Source organism: Leucoraja erinacea, chromosome 5, assembly GCF_028641065.1.
Source record: "Leucoraja erinacea ecotype New England chromosome 5, Leri_hhj_1, whole genome shotgun sequence".
Taxonomy (NCBI): Eukaryota; Metazoa; Chordata; class Chondrichthyes; order Rajiformes; family Rajidae; genus Leucoraja; species Leucoraja erinaceus.
Window position 1 is genome coordinate 96,545,190 of NC_073381.1, and position 27,382 is coordinate 96,572,571.

General features: G+C 46.3%; 1 protein-coding gene across 2 annotated transcripts in view; it reads left to right on the forward strand.

Annotated features, from left to right (window-relative positions):
* Positions 1-1,913: 1,913 nt before the first annotated feature.
* Positions 1,914-27,382, forward strand: part of LOC129697612 (TOG array regulator of axonemal microtubules protein 2-like) — a 105,715-nt gene continuing 80,246 nt past the window's right edge. Inside the window, exon 1 of one of the 2 annotated variants that reach the window (XM_055636315.1) lies at positions 1,914-3,213. The gene's annotated coding sequence lies outside the window, so the exon portion shown is untranslated. Of the gene's footprint in view, positions 3,214-18,550; positions 19,102-27,382 lie in introns of those variants that run through there. The other variant, XM_055636314.1, reaches the window with a different exon arrangement.

The window sequence follows — 27,382 nt, forward strand, 5'->3', positions numbered from 1 at the left end:
GGGGGGAGGACCTCGTTGAAACATGGATAGAGTGGATTTGGAGAGGATGTTTCCACTGGTGGGAGAGTCTAGGACCAGTGGTCACAGCCTCAGAATTAAAGCACGTTCCTTTAGGAAGGAGATGAGGAGGAATTTCTTCAGTCAGGGTGGCAAATCTGTGGAATTCTTTGCCACAGAAGGCTGTGGAGGCCAGGTCAATGGATATTTTTAAGGCAGAGAGAGGTAGATTCTTGATTAATTTGGGTGTCAAGGGCTATGGGGAGAAGGCAGGAGAATGGGGTTTGGAGGGAGAGATGGATCAGCCATGATTGAATGTTGTGCACTTGATGGGCCTATTTCTGCTGCTATCACTTATGACCTTATGACTGGGTGGGCCGAAGGGTCTGTTTCCATACTGTATCTCTAAAGTTGTCATATATCGCCCACCCCTACCCATACCCACTGACACCAATCTTACTTAGGATGCAATTTGGCTATCAGGAAATGGGACTTGATTGCAGGATGTCACAAAGGCTGGCGACAGTGGTGCAGCGGGTAGTGCTGCTGCCTCACTGCGCCAGATGCACTGGCTTTGATCCGTGTCTTCGATGCTTTCTGTGTGGAGTTGGCACGTTCTCCCCATGACCGCGTGGGTTTCCTCCAGGTGCTGCGGTTTCCTCCGGCATCCCAAAGACGTGCGGGTTTGCAGGTGAATTGGCCTTTACAGACTGCTGCCACGGTGTAGGGAGTGGACGGGAAAGTGGGACAACATAGAACTAGTGTGGACTCGATGGGCCGAAGAGCCTGCTTCCATGTTGTAGCTCTGTCTAGAAAAATTGCACCTACCTGTTTTCAGCTTCACCTGAAGGCAATGATATTCTTACTAATTCTTACTATTGCAGAGTTTAAGAAAAAAATTGTCAGGCACATGGATAGGATAGTTTTACAGGGATATGGACCAAATGCAGGCAAGTGGGACTCTTGTAGATAGGGCATGTTGGTTGGTGCAGGCAAGTTGGCCTGAAGAGCCTGTTTCCATGGTGAATGAATAATTTGTCCAATATCTCAACTCCAAAAAGACGAAGGAGATTATTGTTGACTTCAGGCAGACCAGAGGAGGCAGTCATACCACCATCCATATCAACGGGACTGAGGTGGAGCGCGTCTCCAGCTCTAAATTCCTCGGAGTACATATCTCGGAGGATTTGTCCTGGTCCCTCAACACCTCCAAGCTGATCAAAAAGGCACAGCAGCGCCTTTACTTCCTGAGGAGGCTCAAGAAAGCCCACCTGTCCCCCCGGATCCTGACCAACTTTTACCGCTGTACCATAGAGAGTATCCTGACCACCTGCTTCACGGTATGGTACAGCAGCTGCACTGCAGTATTCTGTATCTTCTCTCTTTCTATTTTTTTTATTTATTTTTACTTTTTAATTTCTTTATGCACAACTATTACGGACTGACGCAAAACTGCATTTCGTTGTACTCATACTTGTATTTGTTTGATGACATTAAAGTTGAATTGAATTGAATCTGATGTTGCCGGGGTGTCGCCTGTATGGTCGTGAGTCGTCTCCTCAGTCGCCCAAAGAATCTTTCTGGTCGCCGCTGGATTTCAAAATGTTCTAAAACTTTTTGGCGATAGTTGGTTTGATGCCAATGAGCGTAGCTTGACTTCTCCTGACATAGGTGGTGTCGTAGGTTGTCGCCAGTGCTGACTTCGGTGACTTCCATTGGCGACTACCTACGTCAACCGGCGACAGGTACTGAATTGTCTTACCATGTCACGGGTGGATGTAGGTGGACGTCCTAATGGGTCGCCGGTTGTCGGTAGCTTGCTGTAGCTTGACGTCAACCAGATGGTAGGTTGTCGTAGAGGTAGGGGAGAGGTTCCAGTCGCCGTTATTTCAGAGACCTGCCACGACTGTAGTCGCCGAACAAATTGCCTATGTGGGACAGGCCCATAAGGTGCATATGCCAAGGTATTGAAGGCTATGTCATTATTTCAGGTAAATGGAGTTGGAAGAGAGATTTTTTTTTAACTTTTTTTAAATTTTAGAGATACAGCATGGAAACAGGCCCTTCGGCCCACCGAGTCTGCGCCATCCAGCGATCCCCGCACACTAACACTATCCTATACACACTAGGGACAATTTACACACACACACACCAAGCCAATTAACCTACAAACCTGTGTGTCATTGGAGTGTGGGAGGAAACCGAAGATCTCGGAGAAAACTCACACAGGTCACGGGAAGAACGTGCAAACTCCGTGCAGACAGCACCCGCAGTTGGGATGGAACCCGGGTCTCCGGAGCTGCAAGCGCTGTAAGGCTACTCTACCGCTGCACCACTGTGTAGTGGTTGGCATGGTCGTGGTGGGCTGAAGGGACTGTTCCCATGAGTCAGTAAGCCTACAAAACGTCCTTTCAAACCCAGAAAGTTCAGAACAGAAATTGACCGGCAAACTTTGTTTCTGTGACATGGGGCGGCACGGTGGAGTTGCTGCTTCACAGCACCAGAGACCCAGGTTCCATCCTTAAGGGCCTGTTCACATCCTAATTCACGACCTCGTGACGACCATGCTGCGAGTATGAGTCAAGGGCAAACTCGGCAGAGGTCGTGAAAGTGGGACAAGCCCTTAAGTATGGGTGCTGTCTGTACAATGTTTGTACGATCTTCCTGTGACTACATGGAGTTTCCTCCCAGCAGTTACTCAAGTCGTATAGGTTTGTGGATTAATTGGCTTCTGGTAACTGTCCCTAGTGTGTAAGATTGTGCTAGTATATGGGTATATGCTAGCTGGTCGGCGGGGACCCATTGGGCCGAAGGGCCTGTTTTCTCTGCTGCATCTTGAGACTAACAGTAGTCTAAAGACATTGTTCCCACACCTTGGTAAAATCCCAATGATTTTTGCCAGACTTGTAAAGTTGATGTTGATGTGAGTACAATGACGTGCTCTCTCAAACGTGTAATCTATTGAGCTACATGGGCCTTGCCCTCAGCAGTTTGCATAACAGGAGTTCAGCTCTTCAAAATTACCTTTCATTATGATTTGTTGCTTTCTCATTAGAAAAGAATGATTTATTACCATGGCTACAGTTGCCACAGAAGCTTGGGTGACATAGAGCCTATTCAGTATTGGTCCAGTCACTCTTGATGTGCTGAAGTCTGTACAACACTGCGGGGCAGGCAGTTTGGGTAGGCAGCTCTGAACTATGTTCAATATTGAAGGTAATATTATTTGATTTTGTGCTAATATTGGTGATTCATGTTTAAATTGGTGAATGTTTTTGCAATGATCGGTCTTTTCAAGGCCAAAGTGACTGGTTCATGTACAAATGGAAATATGAGGGGGGCAGTGAATTGCAATTGGAAACTGTTTGTGAATGCGCTCTTGTGGAGACCGAGGTTTTAATGTGTTGGTAGGAAACTAGGTGCAGGAGGAGGCCATTCGGCCCTTCGAGCCAGCACCGCCATTCATTGTGATCATGGCTGATCGTCCCCTATCAATAACCCGTGCCTGCCTTCTCCCCATATCCCTCGACTCCACTAGCCCCTAGAGCTCTATCTAACTCTCTCTTAAATCCATCCAGTGATTTGGCCTCACTGCCCTCTGTGGCAGGGAATTCCATAAATTCACAACTCTCTGGGTGAAAAGGTTTTTTCTCACCTCAGTCTTAAATGACCTCTCCTTTATTCTAAGACTGTGTCCCCTGGTTCTGGACTCGCCCAACATTGGGAACCTTTTTCCTGCATCTAGCTTGTCCAGTCCTTTTATAATTTTATATGTTTCTATAAGATACCCCCTCATCCTTCTAAACTTCAGTGAATGCAAGCCTAGATTTTTTGAATCTTTCCTCATATGACAGTCCCGCCATCCCAGGGTTTGTTTTAGTTTTTATCCTTTCGAGATACAGTGTGGAAACAGGCCCTTCGGCCCACCAAGTACGCGCTGACCAGCGATCCCTGCACACCATCACCATCCCACACACACTAGGGACAATTTTACATTTATACCAAGCCAATTAACCTCCAAACTTGTACGTCTTTGGAGTGTGGGAGGAAACTGAAGATCTCGGAGAAAACTCACGGGAAGAAGGTACAAACTCCGTACAGACAGCACCCATAGTCGGGATGGAACCCGGGTCTCTGGCGTTGTAAGGCAGCAACTCTACCGCTGTGCCACCGTGCCGTCTAATGTTGGTGTGCGTGCCTCTGGGAAATGAGTTAGAAACTGATTTGTGACTGTATCAGGTATTAGCATTCTAAAACATAGGATGGCAGAATCTCTGGTCAACATAACCATCTATGTACTGTTCCAATAAAGTCTGGAGGCAATGTCGATATTATAAAACTACTTTTTATGGGCCAAGTTTCCTTCAAGAAGACTAAGGTTTGGTAATTGATTTTTATATACATTGGCTTGCAAAAGTTTTCACACCCCTTGAACTTTTCCACATTTTGTCACGTTACAACCACAAACGTAAATGTATTTTATTGGGATTTTATGTGATAGACCAACACAAAGTGGCGCATAATTGTGAAGTGGAAGGAAAATGATACATGGTTTTCAAATTGTTTTACAAATAAAAAACTGAAAAGTGTGGCGTGCAAAAGTATTCAGCCCCCCTGAGTCAATACTTTGTAGAACCACCTTTCGCTGCAATTACAGCTGCAAGTCTTTTGGGGTATGTCTCTACCAGCTTTGCACATCTAGAGACTGAAATTTTTGCCCATTCTTCTTTGCAAAATAGCTCAAGCTCAGTCAGATTGGATGGAGAGCGTCTGTGAACAGCAATTTTCAAGTCTTGCCAGAGATTCTCAATTGGATTTAGGTCTGGACTTTGACTGGGCCATTCTAACACATGAATATGCTTTGATCTAAACTATTCCATTGTAGCTCTGGCTGTATGTTTAGGGTCGTTGTCCTGCTGGAAGGTGAACCTCCGCCCCAGTCTCAAGTCTTTTGCAGACTCTAACAGGTTTTCTTCCAAGATTGCCCTGTATTTGGCTCCATCCATCTTCCCATCAACTCTGACCAGCTTCCCTGTCCCTGCTGAAGAAAAGCATCCCCACAGCATGATGCTGCCACCACCATGTTTCACAGTGGGGATGGTGTGTTCAGGGTGATGTGCAGTGTTAGTTTTCCACCACACATAGCGTTTTGCATTTAGGCCAAAAACTGCAATTTTGGTCTCATCTGACCAGAGCACCTTCCGCCACATGTTTGCTGTGTCCCCCACATGGCTTGTGGCAAACTGCAAACGGGACTTCTTATGGCTTTTTTTCAACAATGGCTTTCTTCTTGCCACTCTTTCATAAAGGCCCGATTTGTGGAGTGCACGACTAATAGTTGTCCTGTGGACAGATTCTCCCACCTGAGCTGTGGATCTCTGCAGCTCCTCCAGAGTTACCATGGGCCTCTTGGCTGCTTCTCTGATCAATGCTCTCCTTGCCCGGCCTGTCAGTTTAGGTGGACCGCCATGTCTTGGTAGGTTTGCAGTTGTGCCATACTCTTTCTATTTTCGGATGATGGATTGAACAGTGCTCTGTGAGATGTTCAAAGCTTGGGATCTTTTTTTATAACCTAACCCTGCTTTAAACTTCTCCACAACTTTATCCCTGACCTGTCTGGTGTGTTCCTTGGGCTTCATGATGCTGTTTGTTCACTAATGTTCTCTAACAAACCTCTGAGGTCTTCACAGAACAGCTATATTTCTACTGAGATTAGATTACACACAAGTGGACTCTATTTACTAATTAGGTGACTTATGAAGGCAATTGGTTGCACTGGATTTTATTTAGGGGTATCAGAGTAAAGGGGGCTGAATACTTTTGCACGCCACACTTTTCAGTTTTTTTATTTGTAAAAAAATGTGAAAACCATGTATCATTTTCCTTCCACTTCACAATTATGCGCCACTTTGTGTTGGTCTATCACATAAAATCCCAATAAAATACATTTACGTTTGTGGTTGTAACGTGACAAAATGTGGAAAAGTTCAAGGGGTATGAAAACTTTTGCAAGCCACTGTAGCTACCGTTTAAGAAAGAACTGCAGATGTTGGAAAAATCGAAGGGGGACAAAAATGTTGGAGAAACTCAGCGGGTGAGGCAGCATCTATGGAGCGAAGGAAATAGGGGGAATATTCCATTGCTCCATAGGTACTGCCTCACAATAGACAATAGGTGCAGGAGTAGGCCATTCGGCCCTTTGATTCAGCACCGCCATTTAATGTGATCATGGATGATCATCCACAATCAGTACCCCGTTCCTGCCTTCTCCCCATGTCCCCTGACTCCGCTATCTTTAAGAGCCCCGTCTAGCTCTCTTGAAAGTATCCAGAGAACCCGCCTCCACCGCCCTCTCACCACCGGCATAGAATTCCACAGACTCACCACTCTCTGTGAGAAAAAGTTTTTCCTCGTCTCCGTTCTAAATGACTTACTCCTTATTCATAAACTATAGCCCCTGGTTCTGTACTCCCCCAACATGTTTCCTGCCTCTAGCGTGTCCAAACCCTTAATAATCATATATGTTTCAATAAGATATTCTTTTATCCTTCTAAACGCCAGAGTATACAAGCCCAGCTGCTCCATTCTCTCTGCACATGACAGTCCCACCATCCCTGGACTGTCGCCCTTGTAAACCTACGCTGCACTCCCTCAATGTCCTTCCTCAAATTAGGGGACAAAAACTGCACACAATACTCCAGGTGTGGTCTCACTAGGGCCCTGTACAACTGCAGAAAGACTTCTTTTCTCCTATACTCAACTTGTTATGAAGGCCAACATGCCATTCGCTTTCTTCACTGCCTGCTGTACCTGCATGCTTACTTTCAGTGACTGATGAACAAGGACCCCCAGATCCCGTTGTACTTCCCCTTTTCCCAATTTGACACCATTTAGATAGTAATCTGCCTTCCTGTTTTTGCTACCAAAGTGGATAACCTCACATTTATCCACATTAAACTGCATCTGCCATGCATCTGCCCACTCACCCAACCTGTCCAAATCACCCTGCATTCTCATAGCATCCTCCTCACAGTTCACACTGCCACCCAGCTTTGTGTCATCTGCAAATTTGCTAATGTTACTTTGAATCCCTTCATCCAAATCATTGATGTATATTGTAAATAGCTGTGGTCCCAGCACCGAGCCTTGTGGTACCCCTCTAGTCACTGCCTGCCATTCTGAAAGGGACCTGTTAATCCCTACTCTTTGTCTCCTGTCTGCCAACCAATTTTCTATTCATGTCAGCACTCTACCCCCAATACCATGTGCCCTAATTTTGCCACTAATCTCTGTGGGACCTTATCAAAGGCTTTCTGAAAGTCCAGGTACACTACATCCACTGGCTCTCCCTTGTCCATTTTCCTAGTTACATCCTCAGAAAATTCCAGAAGATTAGTCAAACATGATTTCCCCTTTATAAAAATCCATGCTGACCCGGACCGATCCTGTTACTGCTATCCAACTGTGCCGCTATTTCATCTTTTATAATTGACTCCAGCATCTTCCCCACCACTGATGTCAGGCTAACTGGTCTATAATTTCCTGTTTTCTCTCTCCCTCCTTTCTTAAAAAGTGGGACAACATTAGCTACCCTCCAATCCACAGGAACTGATCCTGAATCTATAGAACATTGGAAAATGATCACCAATGCATCCACGATTTCTAGAGCCACTTCCTTAAGTACGCTGGGATGCAGACCATCAGGCCCTGGGGATTTATCACCCGCTGAGTTTCTCCAGCATTTTTGTCCACCTTTAATATAGCTACCTAATGGATAGGGTAATAGACACAAAATACTGGAGTAACTCAGCGGGATGAGCAGCATCTCTGGATCGAAGTGACGGATGACGTTTTAGATCCAGACCTTTCTTCATAGTCTGAAGAAGGGTCTTGACCTGAAATGTTACCATATAACCATATAACCATATAACAATTACAGCACGGAAACAGGCCATCTCGGCCCTACAAGTCCGTGCCGACACAACTTTTTTTCCCTTAGTCCCACCTGCCTGCACTCATACCATAACCCTCCATTCCCTTCTCATCCATATGCTTATCCAATTTATTTTTAAATGATACCAACGAACCTGCCTCCACCACTTCCACTGGAAGCTCATTCCACACCGCTACCACTCTCTGAGTAAAGAAGTTCCCCCTCATGTTACCCCTAAACTTCTGTCCCTTAATTCTGAAGTCATGTCCTCTTGTTTGAATCTTCCCTATTCTCAAAGGGAAAAGCTTGTCCACATCAACTCTGTCTATCCCTCTCATCATTTTAAAGACCTCTATCAGGTCCCCCCTTAACCTTCTGCGCTCCAGAGCATAAAGACCCAACTTATTCAACCTTTCTCTGTAACTTAGTTGTTGAAACCCAGGCAACATTCTAGTAAATCTCCTCTGTACTCTCTCTATTTTGTTGACATCCTTCCTATAATTGGGCGACCCAAATTGTACACCATACTCCAGATTTGGTCTCACCAATGCCTTGTACAATTTTAACATTACATCCCAGCTTCTATACTCAATGCTCTGATTTATAAAGGCTACCATACCAAAAGCTTTCTTTACCACCCTGTCTATATGAGATTCCACCTTCAAGGAACTATGCACGGTTATTCCCAGATCCCTCTGTTCAACTGTATTCTTCAATTCCCTACCATTTACCATGTACGTCCTATTTTGATTTGTCCTGCCAAGGTGTAGCACCTCACATTTATCAGCATTAAACTCCATCTGCCATCTTTCAGCCCATTTTTCCAAATGGCCTAAATCACTCTGTAGACTTTGGAAATCCTCTTCGTTACCCGCTCCTTCTATCCAGAGATGCTGCCTGTCCCATTAAGTTACTCCAGTGTTTTGTGTCTATCTTCAGTGTAAACCAGCATCTGCAGTTGTTTAATACACAATGGATGCGGTGGATGGATGGGCCTAGCTACATCCTCCCTCTCGACTCTGTTTCAGAAGATGAACCATAGCAAGCATCTTACCGTGGAGATTTGTTTTGGAGTGGATTTGCTTTTTTTTTTTTAGGAGTTACATACTTTTTATATGGTCCTCGACATTTCTGGAAAAGTGTTTTATTTGAATTTGGGAACCTTTCCAAAAAATTCATATTGTCGAACCAATGGGTAATAGATGTAATAGATGAAATAAAACCGTACAATATATTGTGCACATTAAAGTTTAATATTGTGTGGACTCGAGAAGAAGATTTAAAAGTATAATAATCATCTATATTACTAAAACTCTGTTCTTGACCGGTTTTGGCTTTCTGTGCTGCGGTTTCCGAGAGTACGCCGCCACCTACGGCCGTCATTTTTGGCCACCTCGCTCAGAGCCCCCCTCCGCCGCATGTGTGCCGAGGATTTTTCCCATCGATGAAAATTGACAGAGATATTAATGTTTTTACAACATTCCCCATTCTCTGCTGGAGGGGTGGGGAGCGACTATAAAACCAGGAAGTGGTGTGCCTCAATCAGTCTCTGCAAGTGGTGTGCCTCAATCAGAGCTTTGAATGACACTGACAAATGTCTACAGCACTGTGAGTACCCTTAATTTGGTTTGAAAATGAAAATATGGTTAGAGGTAAAAAAGCACTGCCTGCAAATGGTTGTTTGGGTTTGGGTTGAAGTAAAAAGGCACTCTCTCTCGAGCCCTCCATCTCCTCTCCCCACTCCCTCTCCTCTCCCCCCTCCCTCTCCTCTCCCCCTTTCCCCCTTCTCTCTCTCTCTCTCTCTCTCTCTCTCTCTCTCTCTCTCTCTCTCTCTTCTCCCCTCCATTAGCATGAGTGCAGGAGGGGGGGGGGGGTAGTTAGTGTGTGACGCTGCATGCCGCCTCCCCCACCACAACCACACGTTGGGGGAACAGACCCAACGGGTCTGCACTTGGTCTAGTAGGGAATATATTTAGCGCCGTCTATTCAGCGTCAGTGTGAATCGGCCTTTAGTGGTCAGTGGACAGGAGCTGTACCTGGCGGATTTTGTGTTTTTTGTTGTGTTTTGTGATTTTTTTTGTGTTACAGACATGGTTAATTTTTTGAGTGAATGAAAACTTCCTTATGAAGTCTCTTGAACAAGCAGTTTTATTTTTTAATTTTTTTTTTGCCTTGTCAATAAACTTCAGAAAAGCGCAAGTAATTATTTGCTGCGGAAAGAAGAGGGGGAGAAGGAGGGGAGACACTTTTAAGAAGCCAAACAACTTTTAATAAAGTTTAGCGCCCATTTAACATTACCGGTCGGTTTTCCTTGGTTCTGAAAACTCCAATGGGCCAATTAAAATGCCCGGTCAGCGAAGGAGATTGCTGCCCTCGACTGCCTGTAACTACATAGCGACCCCACTCCACTGCACTACGAATTCAAAAGAACCATGCCGACCAATTTCTATTCGCGGAAAATTTTTCAGCATGCTGAAAAATGTTCCTTGACCAAACTGAGTCAGAAGAAGGGTTTCGGCCGGAAACGTTGCCTATTTCCATCGCTCCATAGATGCTGCCGCACCCGCTGAGTTTCTCCAGCACTTTTGTCTACCCGCGGGTATGCGGGAACTTCCCTTGAGCATGAAGGAGAGTTCCAGCGGCCTCCAAGGACCTCCAAGTGTCGACCATGCTGCGAGTTTGAGTCGAGGGCAAACTCTTCTAAACTCACAGATTAGGTTGCAGCAGTGGGACAGCCCCTTAAAAGGGTTGAGAAACACTGGCCTAGACCCATAGAATCACACAAAATGGAAACGGGCCCCACGACCCAACTTGCCCACACTGACCAACATGCCCCCATCTCCACCTGTCCCACCTGCTTGCATTTGGCCCATTTCCCTCTAAACCTGTCCTATCCATGTACCTGTCCAAATGCCTTTTAAATGCTGTTATTACAGATGGCTTATTTGCTACTATCTATGTGTGCATTGGAGTAAAGCATTATTTTCTGTTGTCAATGTGAATAAACACTAATTAGAATAATTTTGATTGACATAATTTAAAATACCAAAGTAGAGGACTTTCCTCCCATTTTTGACACCCAGATTGAGTCTCCTATAAGAATTTCAAAACTTACTGGTATTTTATAACCCATAATTCTGCCAATTGTGTATGCAGGATTTGAGTTTTACATGGAAGTGTACTTTGCTGAAAAATATCCTTCAGCCCACAATGTCTGTGCTGAACAAAAATGAATGCCAAATTGATACCAAATTGAATGAATCTCTTCTGCCTGTGAGTGATCCATGCCCATGTGCCTATCGAAAAGTCTCTAAAATGTCCTCATCATATGGCTCCACCATGCCCCCTGCAGCATGTTCCAGACATCACCCTCCCTGCGTGTGTATAATAAATGCCTCAGTATTTAAATGAGTAGCTTACCCCATACATCTTCTTTACATTTTGCTCCTCTCACCTTAAAACGAGTGCCCTCTAGCCTTTGACCTTTCCACCTGAGGGAAAGGTTCTGACTGTCGGCCTTATCGATGCCTCTCATAATTGTACACACAACCATCAGATCTCACCTCAAGCTCAAATTATGTTCCCAATGTTGGGGGAGTCCAGAACCAGGGGCCACAGTTTAAGGATAAGGGCTAAGCTATTTAGAACGGAGACGAGGAAACACTTTTTCTCACAGAGAGTTGTGAGTCTGTGGAATTCTCTGCCTCTACTTGCAAGAGAAAGCTAGATAGGGCTCTTAAAGATAGCGGAGTCGGGGGATATGGGGAGAAGGCAGGAACGGGGTACTGATTGGGGATGATCTGCCATGATCCATGATCACACATTGATTGGCGGTGCTGGCTCGAAGGGCCGAATGGCCAACTCCTGCATCTATTGTCTATTGTCAAACTCAAACTCTGACGTTCCAGAGAAAACAATGCCAGGTTTTCCTCCTGAATAATGCAGGCCATCAAATTAGTGAAGGAGTGTTCCGATTCTTCAAATGAGAATTGAAATTTGCCTAGGAGGAAGCTAATCCCTTTTCTCTTTGTGATTAGCATGGTGATTCTCTATCCCGGGAGGATCCCAACAGCTTGGGTTGCTTGCAATTGGACTGATAGCATCTTCTACCTAGAGAGCGATATAGTCTCAAGCCATTTGACACTACAATTGGAGCAATTTTAATTCCGTCTGGTTATACTGTACTGTAATGTTTAGAGTTTGTGAATCAAGGCCCAATAATAATCCCCCTGTCTCATTATTGTTCTTTCTCATCTGCCTTGTCTGCTTTTGCTGCCATTCACTGCTACACTAGGGAGGCGCAGTTACTGTATTGAAACTTACAGAGTAGTGAAAGGCTTGGATAGAGTGGATGTGGAGAGGATGTTTCCACTGGTGGGAGAGTCTAGGAACAGAGGTCGTAGCCACAGAATTAAAGGGCGCTCTTTTAGAAAGGAGGTGAGGAAGAACTTATTTAGTCAGAGAGCTCATTGCCACAGAGAGCTGTGGAGACCAAGTCAATGGATATTTGTAAGGCAGAGATAGACACATTTTTGATCAGCCATGATCACAATGAATGGCGGTGCTGGCTCGAAGGGCCGAATGGCCTCCTCCTGCACCTATATTCTATGTTTCTGTGAACGGGTGTCAAGGGTTATGGGGAGAAGGCAGGAAATTGGGATTAGGAGGCAGAGATCAGGCATGACTGAATGGCGGAGTAGACTCGATGGGCCGAATGGCCTAATTCTACTCCTGTAACGTGTGAGCTTGTATCACGTGGGCTTTGTGCTTTTTCCTGCTTGTGGACAGGTGGACGTGTGAGAAAACGGAAAGTGTACATTATTGGGAATGGTCTGCCCATTCAAATTCCATCCCAGTAGCTTAGCCTTCAACACCACACACTATGGTATAAGCTGAGCCCTAACTTCTCGCTCCTTGTTTACACTAGAGGTACAGCGCGGAAACAGGCCCTTTGGCCCACCGAGTCCTGGCTGAACAGCGATTACCCCGTACACTAGCACCATCCGACACGCACTAGGGACAATTTACTGAAGCCAATTAACCTGCGAACCGGCAGGTCTTCGGATTGTGGGAAGAAACTGGGGAAAACGCACGCGGTCGCAGAGAGAAGGTTGAAACTCCGTACAGACAGCACCCGCAGGGTTGAAGCCGGGTCTCTGGCGCTGTGAGGCAGCAACTCTACCGCTGTGCCACCCTGTCATTGCAGCTAACATCCTGAGAGTGAATGGTGTTGTCATTTGCTGTTGTATAAGTAACTCTCCAGCAGGGGGAGTTGGCCAACACTTGAGCCATCGGCAACGGTGGCGTTGGTCTATTGAAAGACAAGTCTGCAGAAGGGTCTCGACCTGAAACGTCACCCATTCCATCTCTCCAGCGATGCTGCCTGACCCGCTGAGTTACTCCAGCATTGTGTGCCTGTCTATGGGTACAGGCCCTTCGGCCCACAGTGTCACGATCACCCAGCGATACCAGCGCTGGGTCATCTCGGCCGGGTTGGTTCAGTTGGCCTCAAGCAGCTGTTTCCGTGCTGTGTGATTCTCAGTATTTGGGGCCTGGGAGGAAACCTACATTTCTTTAAAAAGCTTTTTATTAGTTTCTCGAATTACGGTGTGGATACAGACCCTCAGCCCACCAGGTCCGCGCCAACTAATGATCACACATACACTGGTTCTATGTTATCCACTTGTACATCATGTACACTAGAGATAATGAACATAAGAAACATTGATACATAGACAATAGGTGCAGGAGTAGGCCATTCGGCCCTTCGAGCCTGCACCGCCATTCAATATGATCATGGCTGATCATCCAACTCAGTATCCCATCCCTGCCTTCTCTCCATACCCTCTGATCCCTTTAGCCACAAGGGCCACATCTAACTACCTCTTAAATATAGCCAATGAATTGGCCTCAACTACCTTCTGCGGTAGAGAATTCCACAGATTCACCACTCTCTGTGTGAAAAAAGTTTTCCTCATCTCGGTCCTAAAAGATTTCCACCTTATCCTTAAACTGTGACCCCTTGTTCTGGACTTCCCCAACATCGGGAACAATCTTCCTGCATCTAGCCTGTCCAACACCTTAAGAATTTTGTAAGTTTCTATAAGATCCCCCCTCAATCTTCTAAATTCTAGTGAGTACAAGCCGAGTCTATCCAGTCTTTCTTCATATGAAAGTCCTGACATCCCAGGAATCAGTCTGGTGAACCTTCTCTGTACTCCGTCTATGGCAAGAATGTCTTTCCTAAACATAGAAAATAGGTGCAGGAAGAGGCCATTCGGCCCTTTGAGCCAGCACTGCAATTTATTGTGATCATTGCTGATCGTCCCCTATCCATAACCCGTGCCTGCCTTCTCCCCATATCCCTTGATTCCACTAGCCCCTAGAGCTCTTTCTAACTCTCTCTTAAATCCATCCAGCGATTTGGCTTCCACTGCCCTCTGTGGCAGGGAATTCCCACAAATTCACAACTCTCTGGGTGAAAAAGTTTTTTCTCACCTCAGTCTTAAATGACCTCCCCTTTATTCTAAGACTGTGACCCCTGGTTCTGGACTTACCCAACATTGGGAACATTTTTCCTGAATCTAGCTTGTCCAGTCCTTTTATAATTTTATATGTTTCTATAAGATCCCCCCCTCACCCTTCTAAACTCCGGTGAATACAAGCCTAGTCTTTTCAATCTTTCCTCATATGACAGTCCCGCCATCCCAGGGATCAATCTCGTGAACCTACGCTGCACTGCCTCAATCACAAGGATGTCCTTCCTCAAATTAGGAGACCAAAACTGCACGCAATACTCCAGATGTGGTCTTACCAGAGCCCTATACAACTGCAATTAACCTACAAATCCACACGTTTTGGAAATGGGGGAGGAAACCGCAGCACCCAGAGATGAACCCACGCGGTCACTGGAGGAACGTGCAAACTCCGCACAGACAGCTCCCATTGTCAGGATGAAACCAGGGTCTCTGGCGCTGTGAGGCAACAACTCTATCGCTGCGCCACCCACATGGTCACAGGGAGAATGTACAAACTTTATCCAGAAGAGGCTGTTGTGACTGGATGAGAATGTCCTCAGTTCCGTTATGATTTGAACGATTTGTATCAAATAGTAACTGTGGGAAAAAATGACAGGCAGCGTAACATTATCTGCCCATTCTCCACAGATGATGTCCGACCCGCTGAGTTCCTCCAGCACTTTGTAATTTCCTCAAGATTCCAGCATCTGCAGTTTCTTGTCAGTCCACCAAGATAGTCTTTTGAGAAAGGAAAGTTGAGGTCAGCTATATATGTTCCAGAAGCAGAATTTGGCCATTCGGCCCATCCAGTCTACGCTATTCAATCATGGCTGATCTATCTCTCCCTCCTAACCCCATTCTCCTGCCTTCTCCCTATAATCCCTGGCACCCGTACTAACTAAGAATCTGTCAATCTGCAACTTAAATATATCCATTGACTTGGCCTCCACAATTTCACGGATTCACCACCCTCCGACTAAAGACATTCCTCCTCATCTCCTTTCTAAAGGTACGTCCTTTTATTCTGTGGCTGTGGTCTATGGTCCTAGACTCTCCCACTAGTGGAAACATCCTCTCCACATCCACTCTATCCAGGCCTTTCACTATTCTGTACTTTTCAATTACTCCCCCGCCCCTCTTATTCTTCTAAACTCCAGCGAGTACAGGCCCAGTGCTGTCAAACGCTCTTCATATGGTAACCCAATCATTCCTGGGATTATTCTCGCAAATGTTTATATGGCGGCATCTCTGGAGAGAAGGAATGGGTGACATTTTTCGTTGAGACCCCTCTGCAGACTGAGAGTCAGGGGAGAGGGAGACGCAGAGATATGGGAGGGTAAGGCGTGAAAACGAGACATGAAAGGTGAAGCAGTTCAAGGAAAATGTAGAATAGATCATTGTTAGATAGGAGAAGGTAAAAACAAAGGAAACAGTTATAAAATGTAATCTGGGACAGTTAGACTGGGAAGGGCGAGGGATGGAGAGAGGGGGAAAGCAAGGGTTACTTGAAGTTAGTGAAGTCAATGTTCATACGGCTGGGGTGTAAGCTGACCAAGTGAAATACCTGGTGCTGTTCCTCCAATATCTCACCGATATAACCAAGCGCAGGCTTTCGTTGTGCTGAACACCTCCGCTCAGTCCGCCAAAACCTACCTGAACTCCCCTTCCCATTCCCACACTGACCTTTCTGTTCAGTATCCTCCCACACTCCAAAGACGTACATGTTTGTAGGTTAATTGGCTTTGGTCTGTATACTTGGTATAGTGTAAATTGTCCCTGATGCGTGTAGGCTTGTGTTAATGTGCGGGGATCGCTGGTCAGTGCAGACTCGGTGGGCTGAAGGGCCTGTTTCCACGCTGTATCACTAAACTAAACTCACAGAGTGCTGGAGTAACTCAGCGGGTCAGGCAGCATCTGTGGAGAACATGGATAGGTGATGTTTCACAGAGTGCTGGAGTAACTCAGCGGGTCAGGCAGCATCTGTGGAGAACATGGATAGGTGATGTTTTCACAGAGTACTGGAGTAACTCAGCGGGTCAGGCAGCATCTGTGGAGAACATGGATAGGTGACGTTTCACAGAGTGCTGGAGTAACTCAGCGGGTCAGGCAGCATCTGTGTAGAACGTGGATAGGTGATGTTTCACAGAGTGCTGGAGTAACTCAGCGGGTCAGGCAGCATCTGTGGAGAACATGGATAGGGGACGTTTCACAGAGTGCTGGAGTAACTCAGCGGGTCAGGCAGCATCTGTGGAGAACATGGATAGGTGACGTTTCACAGAGTGCTGGAGTAACTCAGCGGGTCAGGCAGCATCTGTGGAGAACATGGATAGGTGACGTTTCACAGAGTGCTGGAGTAACTCAGCAGGTCAGGAGTGTTGGAGTGTTGGGTGCTTGGAATCACGTGCTGTTCGGGGTGGTGATGGAGGCAGATGCAATCATGGAGGCTTGTGCACATGCAGGCAGATGAGACTAGTTATCTTGGCATCATGTTTGGCACAGGCATACTCAGCATACACGGATTAAACTATGGACTGTATTTTGTTGCACTAAGAACTTTGAGCTTGAATTGAAAGTGGTAAAAAAAAGTAGTAAACACTGCCCAGTCCATCATCGGCTCTGACCTCCCTTCCATCGAGGGGGATTTATCGCCGTTGCTGCCTCAAAAAGGCTGGCAGTATCATCAAGGACCCACACCATCCTGGCCACACACACATCTCCCCGCTACCTTCAGGTAGAAGGTACAGGAGCCTGAAGACTGCAACGTCCAGGTTCAGGAATAGCTACTTCCCCACAGCCACCAGGCTATTAAACTCGGTTTGGCCAAAACTCTGAACATTAATAGCCCATTACATATGTGTGTATATATATATATATATATATATATCTATAATGGTATATGGGCACATTGATCTGTCCTGTATTCATGCCTACTATGTTCTGTTGTGCTGAAGCAAAGCAAGAATTTCATTGTCCTATCTGGGACACATGACAATAAACTCTGAAGGTACACAAAAATGCTGGAGAAACTCAGCGGGTGCAGCAGCATCTATGGAGCGAAGGAAATAGGCAACGTTTCGGGCCGAAACCCTTCTTCAGACGTTTCGGCCCGAAACGTTGCCTATTTCCTTCGCTCCATAGATGCTGCTGCACCCGCTGAGTTTCTCCAGCTTTTTTGTGTAACCTTCGATTCTCCAGCATCTGCCGTTCCTTCTTAAACACTGACAATAAACTCTCTTGACTTGAATTGAATCCCTTATTCTCACACGTGACAAGTCAAAGTTAAATTCTTAGCGTGCATACCCAAGGTATGCAAATAGTCACCCATAAAGGGTGCTTACAAAGTACCCCCTTTGTTCTACCCCCCACATGACGGTCCTCCCACGCCGGCTCTTCCATTGTCCATTTTTGTATTAGTATTGTTCAGCTTATACATTGGAGATACAGTGCGGAAACTGGCCATTCAGTCTCGACCCGAAACGTTACCCATTCCTTCTCTCCAGAGATGCTGCCTGTCCCGCTGAGTTACTCCAGCATTTTGTGTCTACCTTCGGCCCACCAAGTCTACGCCGACCAGCGATCCCCGCAAGCTAACACTATCCTACACACACTAGGGACAATTTACAATTTTTACCAAAGTCAATTAACCTACAAACCTGCACGTCTTTGGAGTGTGGGAGGAAACCGGAGCACCCGGAGAAAACCCACGCAGGTCACGGGGGGAACGCACAAACTCCCTACACAATGGGGTTATTAAATTATTGAATGTTTTTGTTCAAATATGTTATCTAAGAATATTTTGCTTGCAGGTTGTTAAGCTACTGCCAGTAAGAATTGAATTCTTCTGTTGTCAGTACATGGGATAGTGAATCACTCTTGAGATGTGATGTTGGCCAAGGGGCCTGTTCCCATACTATAGTTTCCCAAGCTCGGCCTCATCAGTGACCCTGTACGTTGTGGGAATGGGAGGAGTGGGGAAAAATAGACTTCACAACAGTTCAATGCTACGGGAAAAAACTCGGACGGGCTCTGTCTTAACACTATCGGTGGTTGGATCTTGTTTTGATATTGTGTTGAATGCAAGTGACCCAGTCTGGGAGGTTAACCATTGACTAAGCCAACAGCGCTAGTTGTTATCACCAGACAAAGGGCCTGTGTGAATAGCTCGTTCCGCCAAGGTCTACTGCATCTCCTGGCTGCCAACCATTTGAACTCGCATTCCCACACTGACCTTTCTGTCCTGGGCCTCCTCCATTGCCAAAGTGAGGTCACGCTCGGTTTAGTTTAGTTTAGAGATACAGCGTGGAAACAGGTCCTACGGACCACCGAGTCTGCATCGACCACCAGTATATTTGTTCTATCCTGGACTCTGGAGACAATTTTACACAAGCCAATTAATCTACAAACCTGTACGTCTTTGGAGTGTGGGAGCACTGGAGCACTGGGAGTAAACCCGCGCAGGTCACGGGGAGAACGTACAAACTCCGTACAGACAGCGCCCGTAGTCAGGATGAAAGCAGGATCTTTTGCGCTGTAAGGCAGCAACTCTACCGCTGCGCCTCTGTGCTGCCCTAGACTGGAGGAACATCACCACAAATTCCGCTTGGGTAGCTTGCAACCTAACGATGGTGTGAACATCGAATTCTCCAATTTTGGGTAACGACAAAACTCTCTCTCTCTCTCTCTCTCCTTCCACCAAAACCTCAGCCTTAAAACCCCTGTCCCACTGTCGGAGCTAATTCAAGAGCTCTCCCCGAGTTTGCCCTGATTCGAACTCGGAGATTTACGGTAATGGCCGCTCGTCAGTACTCGGGGCTCTCGTGGACATTTTTCAACATGTTTCCCGAGTACCTGCCGTTAGCGTGATGAGCCGCTACAGAGACAAGTCCCGAGCTCCGACGTATCCCGCTGCATAATGGCATTCTCGAGTACCACAAGTTTCCCCGATTTTTTTCGGAGATTTAACTCGGCTCGTCAGAGCTCTTGGAATGACACTTGAGTATCGTGGGACAGGGCCCCGAGCTTACCCGCTCTCCGTGCCACCTGAACTCACTTTTGGAATGAACTACTACAGGGCCTCCCCCCTCCCCCCCCCCCCCCCCCCCCCCCCTTCCACCTACGATCATTCTTCCAGCTTCACAATTCACGACTCTTTTGTCTCACACCTTCTCTTTTTCCCCGTCTGTGGCCTCTGTCTAACCAACAACCTATCAACCACCCTGCCCCCCCCCCCCCCCCCTGTATCCACCCACCAGGCTTTGTCCTTCCCCTCCTCTCTCCCAACTTGTTTTCTGCCCCTCCCCCTCCCGTAATTAGTCAGATGTATATGATACGATATAATTTTATTTATCCCAGGAGGGAAATTGATTAATTTGAGGCAGGACATCCTTGTGATTGAGGCAGTACAGCGTAGGTTCACGAGATTGATCCCTGGGATGGCGGGACTGTCATATGAGGGAAGATTGAAAAGACTAGGCTTGTATTCACTGGAGTTTAGAAGGATGAGGGGGATTCTTATAGAAACATATAAAATTATAAAAGGACTGGGCAGGCTAGATGCAGGAAAAATGTTCCCAATGTTGGGCGAGTCCAGAACCAGGGGCCACAGTCTTAGAATAAAGGGTAGGCCATTTAAAACTTTAAGAGGTGAGAAAAAACTTTTTCACCCAGAGAGTTGTGAATTTATGGAATTCCCTGCCACAGAGGGCAGTGGAGGCCAAGTCACTGGATGGATTTAACAGAGAGTTAGATAGAGCTCTAGGGGCTGGTGGAGTCAAGGGATATGGGGAGAAGGCAGGCACGGGTTATTGATTGGGGACGATCAGCCGTGATTGCAATGAATGGCGGTGCTGGCTCGAAGGGCCGAATGGCCTCCTCCTGCACCTATTGTCTATGTTTCTATGATCTGCCAATAGTCATAAAACGCAACAAACTGCATGAAACATGAAATTAAAGTGACGAGTGGAAAGCTGCATCTTGGTGGAACCAGTCTGTTGCTGAAGATGCTCCTCAGGTTGACCAGTGAGGTCATGGAGGTGGGTGAGCTGTATTGTACAGGATGCTCCGCAGTTTGAGGAGCATCCTCCTCTCCAAGATTATCTCCAGTCATGGACGGAAATCGCTTTTAAAACATGTGGGGGACACAATGAGGCCTAACATCTAGGACAGGGGTTGGCAACCCACGGCCCGGATCAGGCCCGTAACCCAAAATCATCCGGCCCGCAGGCGTATTTGTTTTCAATTAGTTTTTGCAACCCGAGCGCTGCAGCCAGTCCTGGGGCAGGCAGGCAGGCGACCTGGGACTGTCTGTAGCGCCCAGGTCACAAAACATGGGGGGGGGGGGATTGTCAAAACACGGCGGACAGTCCCCGACCCTCCCAGGATTTCCGGACACCAGTGAATCCAACTCCAACCTCAGGACGGAGCCAGCCTTCTCAAAGATCACAGCCGGCTCTGTCCCTTCAACTACATTGCAGTTTTGGGTGTGTTGTGCATTGTAGTATTGTTTGCACAATTAGTCAGATGCAGGGTCCCGACCCGAAACGTCACCTCCATCCTGGTGAACTTCTACCAAAAAAAGCTGGAGAAACTCATCGAGTGCAGCAGCATCCTTACCAACTGGCGACGTCACAGTATGGTATGGCAACTGCTCTGCCTCCAAGACCGGAAGGCATTGCAGAGGGTGGTGAAAATTGCCCAATGCATCACCGGTTCCACGCTCCCCTCCATTGAGTCTGTCCAAAGCAAGCGTTGTCTGCGGAGGGAGCTCAGCATCGCCAAGGGAGTTGAAGTGCTGAGCCACCGGACTGGAGTGGGAGGGCGGGAGTCGGCGAAATGATCGCCCAACCTCTCTCACCCCAGCGGGAAATAGATGAGGTTGGACTGAGATTACCCTGTCCTACCGATCCTTGGGTCCTTGAACGGCGCTACAGGGACTCTCTCGTTGCGGTTGCAAGAACCAGGGAGGGGTTGGTACGAGAGGGAAGGGAGAATTCTTTATGGAGGGAGCGGTCTGTCACTCTACTCAACATGGGTACCTCGGAAGACTGCCAGTAGTGGGGTCACCCCCCCCCCCCCCCTGACGGAGGATTACTTATTATTATTTATTCAAATCGTTTGCTATGTCGCTCTTCAATGGAGATGCTAAATGCATTTTGTTGTCTCTGTACTGTACACTGACGATGACAATTAAAATTGAATCTGAATCTGAGTCTATCCATATCCTCCAGAGATGTTGCCTGTCCCGCTGAGTTACTCCAGCACTTTGTGTCTGTCGTTCCCATAGATAAGAGGTGGGCTAGGCGTCATGTTCGGCATAGACATTGTGGGCCGAAGGGCCTGTTCTTGTGCTGCTGCACTGTTCCAACTTCCTTGCGAAACGGGAAGAGGAGATAAAGTGTGGAATAGTGTTGTAGCCAGTTTTACTCTCGTACACTCGTCCGATATTTTCCATTGGGATTTCTCCAGAATCCGTGCAGTAGACTGTCGGAGTGTGGGATTTGTTTGGAATATTATTTGGGCAAGTGACCACCTGTGTATGCAGCAATAGTAAACGTGTAGGAAGAAACTGCAGATGCTGGTTTACACTGAAGGTTGACACAAAATGCTGGAGTAACTCAGCGGGACAGGCAGCATCTATATAACCATATAACAATTACAGCACGGAAACAGGCCATCTCGGCCCTTCTAGTCAGTGCCGAACACTTACTCTCACCTAGTCCCATATACCTGCACTCAGACCATAACCCTCCATTCCTTTCCCGTCCATATAACTATCCAATTTATTTTTAAATGATAAAATCGAACCTGCCTCCACCATTTCCACTGGAAGCTCATTCCACACTGCTACCACTCTCTGAGTAAAGAAGTTCCCACTCATGTTATCCCTAAACTTCTGTCCCTTAATTCTCAAGTCATGTCCCCTTGTTTGAATCTTCCCAACTCTCAGTGGGAAAAGCTTGTCCACATCAACTCTGTCTATCCCTCTCATCATTGTAAAGACCTCTATCAAGTCCCCCCTTAACCTTCTGCGCTCCAGAGAATAAAGCCCTAACTTGTTCAACCTTTCTCTGTAACTTAGTTGCTGAAACCCAGGCAACATTCTAGTAAATCTCCTCTGTACTCTCTCTATTTTGTTGACATCTTTCCTAGCTCAGCGGGACAGCAGCGTCTCTGGAGAGAAGGAATGGGAGTTGTTTCGGGTCGTGCTGAGGAAGGGACTGCAGCCGAAACGTCACCCATTCCTTCTCTCCAGCGCCGCTGCCTGTCCCGCTGAGTTACTCCGGCTATTTGTGTCTGCTTTCAGCAATGGTAAATCCCCGGAACAGAGAAGAACAAAGACTGCTGTGTCTGTTGTCAGGTACACACACTGTTAACGACGACCTGCCCGCAGGCCTGCAGTAATTATGTGATGTGTTGGTCCTATTCAGATATAATCCCTGCCACATTCTGACTGCCAACTAATATTCATGGTTGCTAGGCAGCGCTGTGTGTTCTTCACCTGCTCCTGTTTACTTTGCCTTCACTGAATGGCTTGGCTGCATTTTATACGAGCTCTTGCCCCGAGACACCAGGCCAGTTTCGTGTGGCAGGATATCTAAGCGTGGCGTTCAGCCGCTGGACTCCCCCCCCCCGCTCTCCGTGGCCTCGATTGGAAAGGGCAAGCCGAGAGGGAGCGAAGTTAGCAAAAGGAGAGCAAAAGCCCCAGGACAAATGCTGGTGGAGCGACCGTCTGCAGAGGTCAGTGAGCTCGGTGTTTCATGGTGGAGAACTGCAGACGCTGCCTGCAACCCAGAGACAAACGCAAAAGTGCTGGAGGAACTCAGCGGGTCAGGCAGCATCTGTGAAGGGGAATAGACAGGTGTCGTTTTGGGTTACATAGAAACGTAGAAAATAGGTGCAGGAGGAGGCCATTCGGCCCTTCGAGCCAGCACTGCCATTCATTGTGATCATGGCTGATTGTCCCCAATCAATAACTCGTGCCTGCCTTCTCCCCACATCCCTTGACTAGCCCCTAGAGCTTTATCTAACTCTCTTAAATCCAGCCAGTGACTTGGCCTCCACTGCCCTCTGTGGCAGGGAATTCCATAAATTCACAACTCTCTGGGTGAAAAAAGTTTTTTCTCACCTCAGTCTTAAATGAACCTCCCCTTTATTCTATGACTGTGTGGCCCCTGGTTCTGGACTCGCCCAACATTGGGAACATTTTTCCTGCATCTAGCTTGTCCAGTCCTTTTATAATTTTATATGTTTTTTATCAGATGCCACTTCATCCTTCTAAACTCCGGTGAATACAAGCCTAGTCTTTTGGGTTGAGACCTTCCTTAATGTTGAAGTCTGAAGAAGTGTCCCAACCTGCAAGGCCACCTGATCAATCTCTCCACAGACGCTGCCTGACCTGCTGAGTTCCTCCAGTGTTATGTATTTGTAGTTGTATAATGTATTATTTGTATTATGCTCACTTCAGTCGTTGGATCTCTTGATTTAGTGTACGTTCATAACTTCTAGAAGAATTAGGGAGTTAGGTAGAGAGTTAAGGAGAAGGACCGCAAAGGTAACAATCTCAGGATTACTGCCTGTGCCACGCGACAGTGAGAGTAGGAATGGAGTGAGGTGGAGGATAAATGCGTGGATGAGGGACTGGTGCAGTGGGTATGGATTCAAGTTTCTGGATCATTGGGACCTCTTTTGGGGAAGGTGCAACCTGTACAGAAAGGACGGGTTGCACTTGAACTCGAGGGGGACCAATATCCTGGCGGGGAGATTTGCAAAGGCTACTGGGGAGACTTTAAACTAGTATGGTTGGGGGGAAGGACTCGAATTGGGAAAGCTAGCAGTCAGTGTGTGAGGCAGGAGGCAGAGAAGGGTAGCACTCTGACCCAAAATGTAGGGGAGAGAGAAGAAAAAGACAATAAACAGAGAATAAGAGAGGGTGGGTTTCTTAAATGTGTATATTTTAATGCTAGGAGCATTGTAAGAAAGGTGGATGAACTTAGAGCCTGGATTGACACCTGGAAGTATGATGTTGTGGCGATCAGTGAAACATGGTTGCAGGAGGGCTGTGATTGGAAACTAAATATTCCAGGATTTCGTTGCTTCAGGTGTGATAGAATTGGAGGGGCAAGAGGTGGAGGTGTTGCATTGCTTATCAGGGAAGATATTACAGCAGTACTTTGGCAGGATAGATTAGAGGGCTCGTCTAGGGAGGCTATTTGGGTGGAAGTGAGAAATGGGAAAGGTGTAGCAACACTTATAGGGGTGTATTATAGACCGCAAAATGGGGAGCGAGAATTGGTAGAGCAAATATGTAAGGAGATTGCAGATATTAGTAGTAAGCACAAGGTAGTGATTGTGGGAGATTTCAATTTTCCCCACATAGACTGGGAAACACATTCTGTAAATGGGCTGGATGGGTTGGAGTTTCTAAAATGTGTGCAGGATAGTTTTTTGCAGCAATACATAAAAGTACCTACTAGAGAAGGGGCAGTGCTGGACCTGCTGTTAGCAAATGAGACGGGTCAGGTGGCAGAGGTATGCGTTGGGGAACAGTTCGGGTCCAGTGATCACAATACCATTAGTTTCAATATAATTATGGAGAGGGTCAGAACTGGACCTAGGGTTGAGATTTTTGATTGGAGAAAGGCTAACTTTGAGGAGATGCGAAAGGATTTAAAAGGAGTAAATTGGGACAGTTTGTTTTATGGGAAAGATGTGGAAGAGAAATGGAGGACATTTAAAGGTGAAATTTTAAGAGTACAGAATCTTTATGTCCCAGTTCGGTTGAAAGGAAATAGTAAAAATTGGAAAGAGCCATGGTTTTCAAGGGAAATTGGACACTTGGTTCGGAAAAAGAGAGAGATCTACAATAATTATAGGCAGCATGGAGTAAATGAGGTGCTTGAGGAGTATAAAGAATGTAAAAAGAATCTTAAGAAAGAAATTAGAAAAGCTAAAAGAAGATATGAGGTTGCTTTGGCAAGTAAGGTGAAAGTAAATCCAAAGGGTTTCTACAGCTATATTAATAGCAAAAGGATAACGAGGGATAAAATTGGTCCATTAGAGAGTCAGAGTGGACAGCTATCTGCAGAGCCAAAAGAGATGGGGGAGATATTGAACAATTTATTTTCTTCGGTATTCACCAAGGAGAAGGATATTGAATTATGTGAGGTAAGGGAAACTAGTAGAGTAGCTATGGAAACTATGAGATTCAAAGAAGAGGAAGTACTGACACTTTTGAGAAATATAAAAGTGGATAAGTCTCCAGGTCCAACAGGATATTCCCTAGGACATTGAGGGAAGTTAGTGTAGAAATAGCAGGGGCTATGACAGAAGTATTTCAAATGTCATTAGAAACGGGAATAGTGCTGGAGGATTGGCGTACTGCGCATGTTGTTCCATTGTTTAAAAAGAGGTCTAAGAGTAAACCTAGCAATTATAGGCCTGTTAGTTTGACGTCAGTGGTGGGCAAATTAATGGAAAGGATACTTAGAGATAATATATATAAGCATCTGGATAAACAGGGTCTGATTAGGAACAGTCAACATGGATTTGTGCCTGGAAGGTCATGTTTGACTAATCTTCTTGAATTTTTTGAAGAGGTTACTCGGGAAATTGATGAGGGTAAAGCAGTGGATGTTGTGTATATGGACTTCAGTAAGGCCTTTGACAAAGTTCCTCAAGGACGGTTGGTTAAGAAGGTTCAATGGTTGGGTATTAATGGTGGAGTAGCAAGATGGATTCAACAGTGGCTGAATGGGAGATGCCAAAGAGTAATGGTGGATGGTTGTTTGTCAGGTTCGAGGCCAGTGACGAGTGGGGTGCCACAGGGATCTGTGTTGGGTCCACTGTTGTTTGTCATGGGCATCAATGATCTGGATGATGGTGTGGTAAATTGGATTAGTAAGTATGCAGATGATACTAAGATAGGTGGGGTTGTGGATAATTCAGTAGATTTTCAAAGTCTACAGAGAGATTTATGCCAGTTGGAAGAGTGGGCTGAAAGATGGCAGATGGAGATTAATGCTGATAAGTGTGAGGTGCTACATATTGGCAGGACAAATCAAAATAGGACGTACATGGTAAATGGTAGGGAATTGAACAATGCAGGTGAACAGAGGGATCTGGGAATAACTGTGCACAGTTCCCTGAAAGTGGAATCTCATGTAGATAGGGTGGTAAAGAAAGCTTTTGGTGTGCTGGCCTTTATAAATCAGAGCATTGAGTACAGAAGTTGGGATGTAATGTTAAAATTGTACAAGGCATTGGTGAGGCCAATTCTGGAGTATGGTGTACAATTTTGGTCGCCTAATTATAGGAAGGATGTCAACAAAATAGAGAGAGTACAGAGGAGATTTACTAGAATGTTGCCTGGGTTTCAGCAACTAAGTTACAGAGAAAGGTTGAACAAGTTAGGGCTTTATTCTTTGGAGCGCAGAAGGTTAAGGGGGGACTTGATAGAGGCCTTTAAAATGATTAGAGGGATAGACAGAGTTGACGTGGATCAGCTTTTCCCACTGAGAGTAGGGAAGATTCAAACAAGGGGACATGAATTGAAAATTAAGGGACAGAAGTTTAGGGGTAACATGAGGGGGAACTTCTTTACTCAGAGAGTGGTGGCTGGGTGGAATGAGCTTCCAGTGAAGGAGGTGGAGGCAGGTTTGTTTTTATCATTTAAAAATAAATTGGATAGTTATATGGACAGGAAAGGAATGGAGGGTTATGGTCTGAGTGCAGGTATATGGGACTAGGGGAGAATATGTGTTCAGCACGGACTAGAAGGGTCGAGATGGCCTGTTTCCGTGCTGTAATTGTTATATGGTTATATGGTTAATTAGGCCATTCGGCCCATCAAGTCTACTCCACCATTCAATCATGGCTGATCTATCTCCCTCCTAACCCTATTCTCCTGCCTTCTCCCCATAACCCCCGACACCCGTAC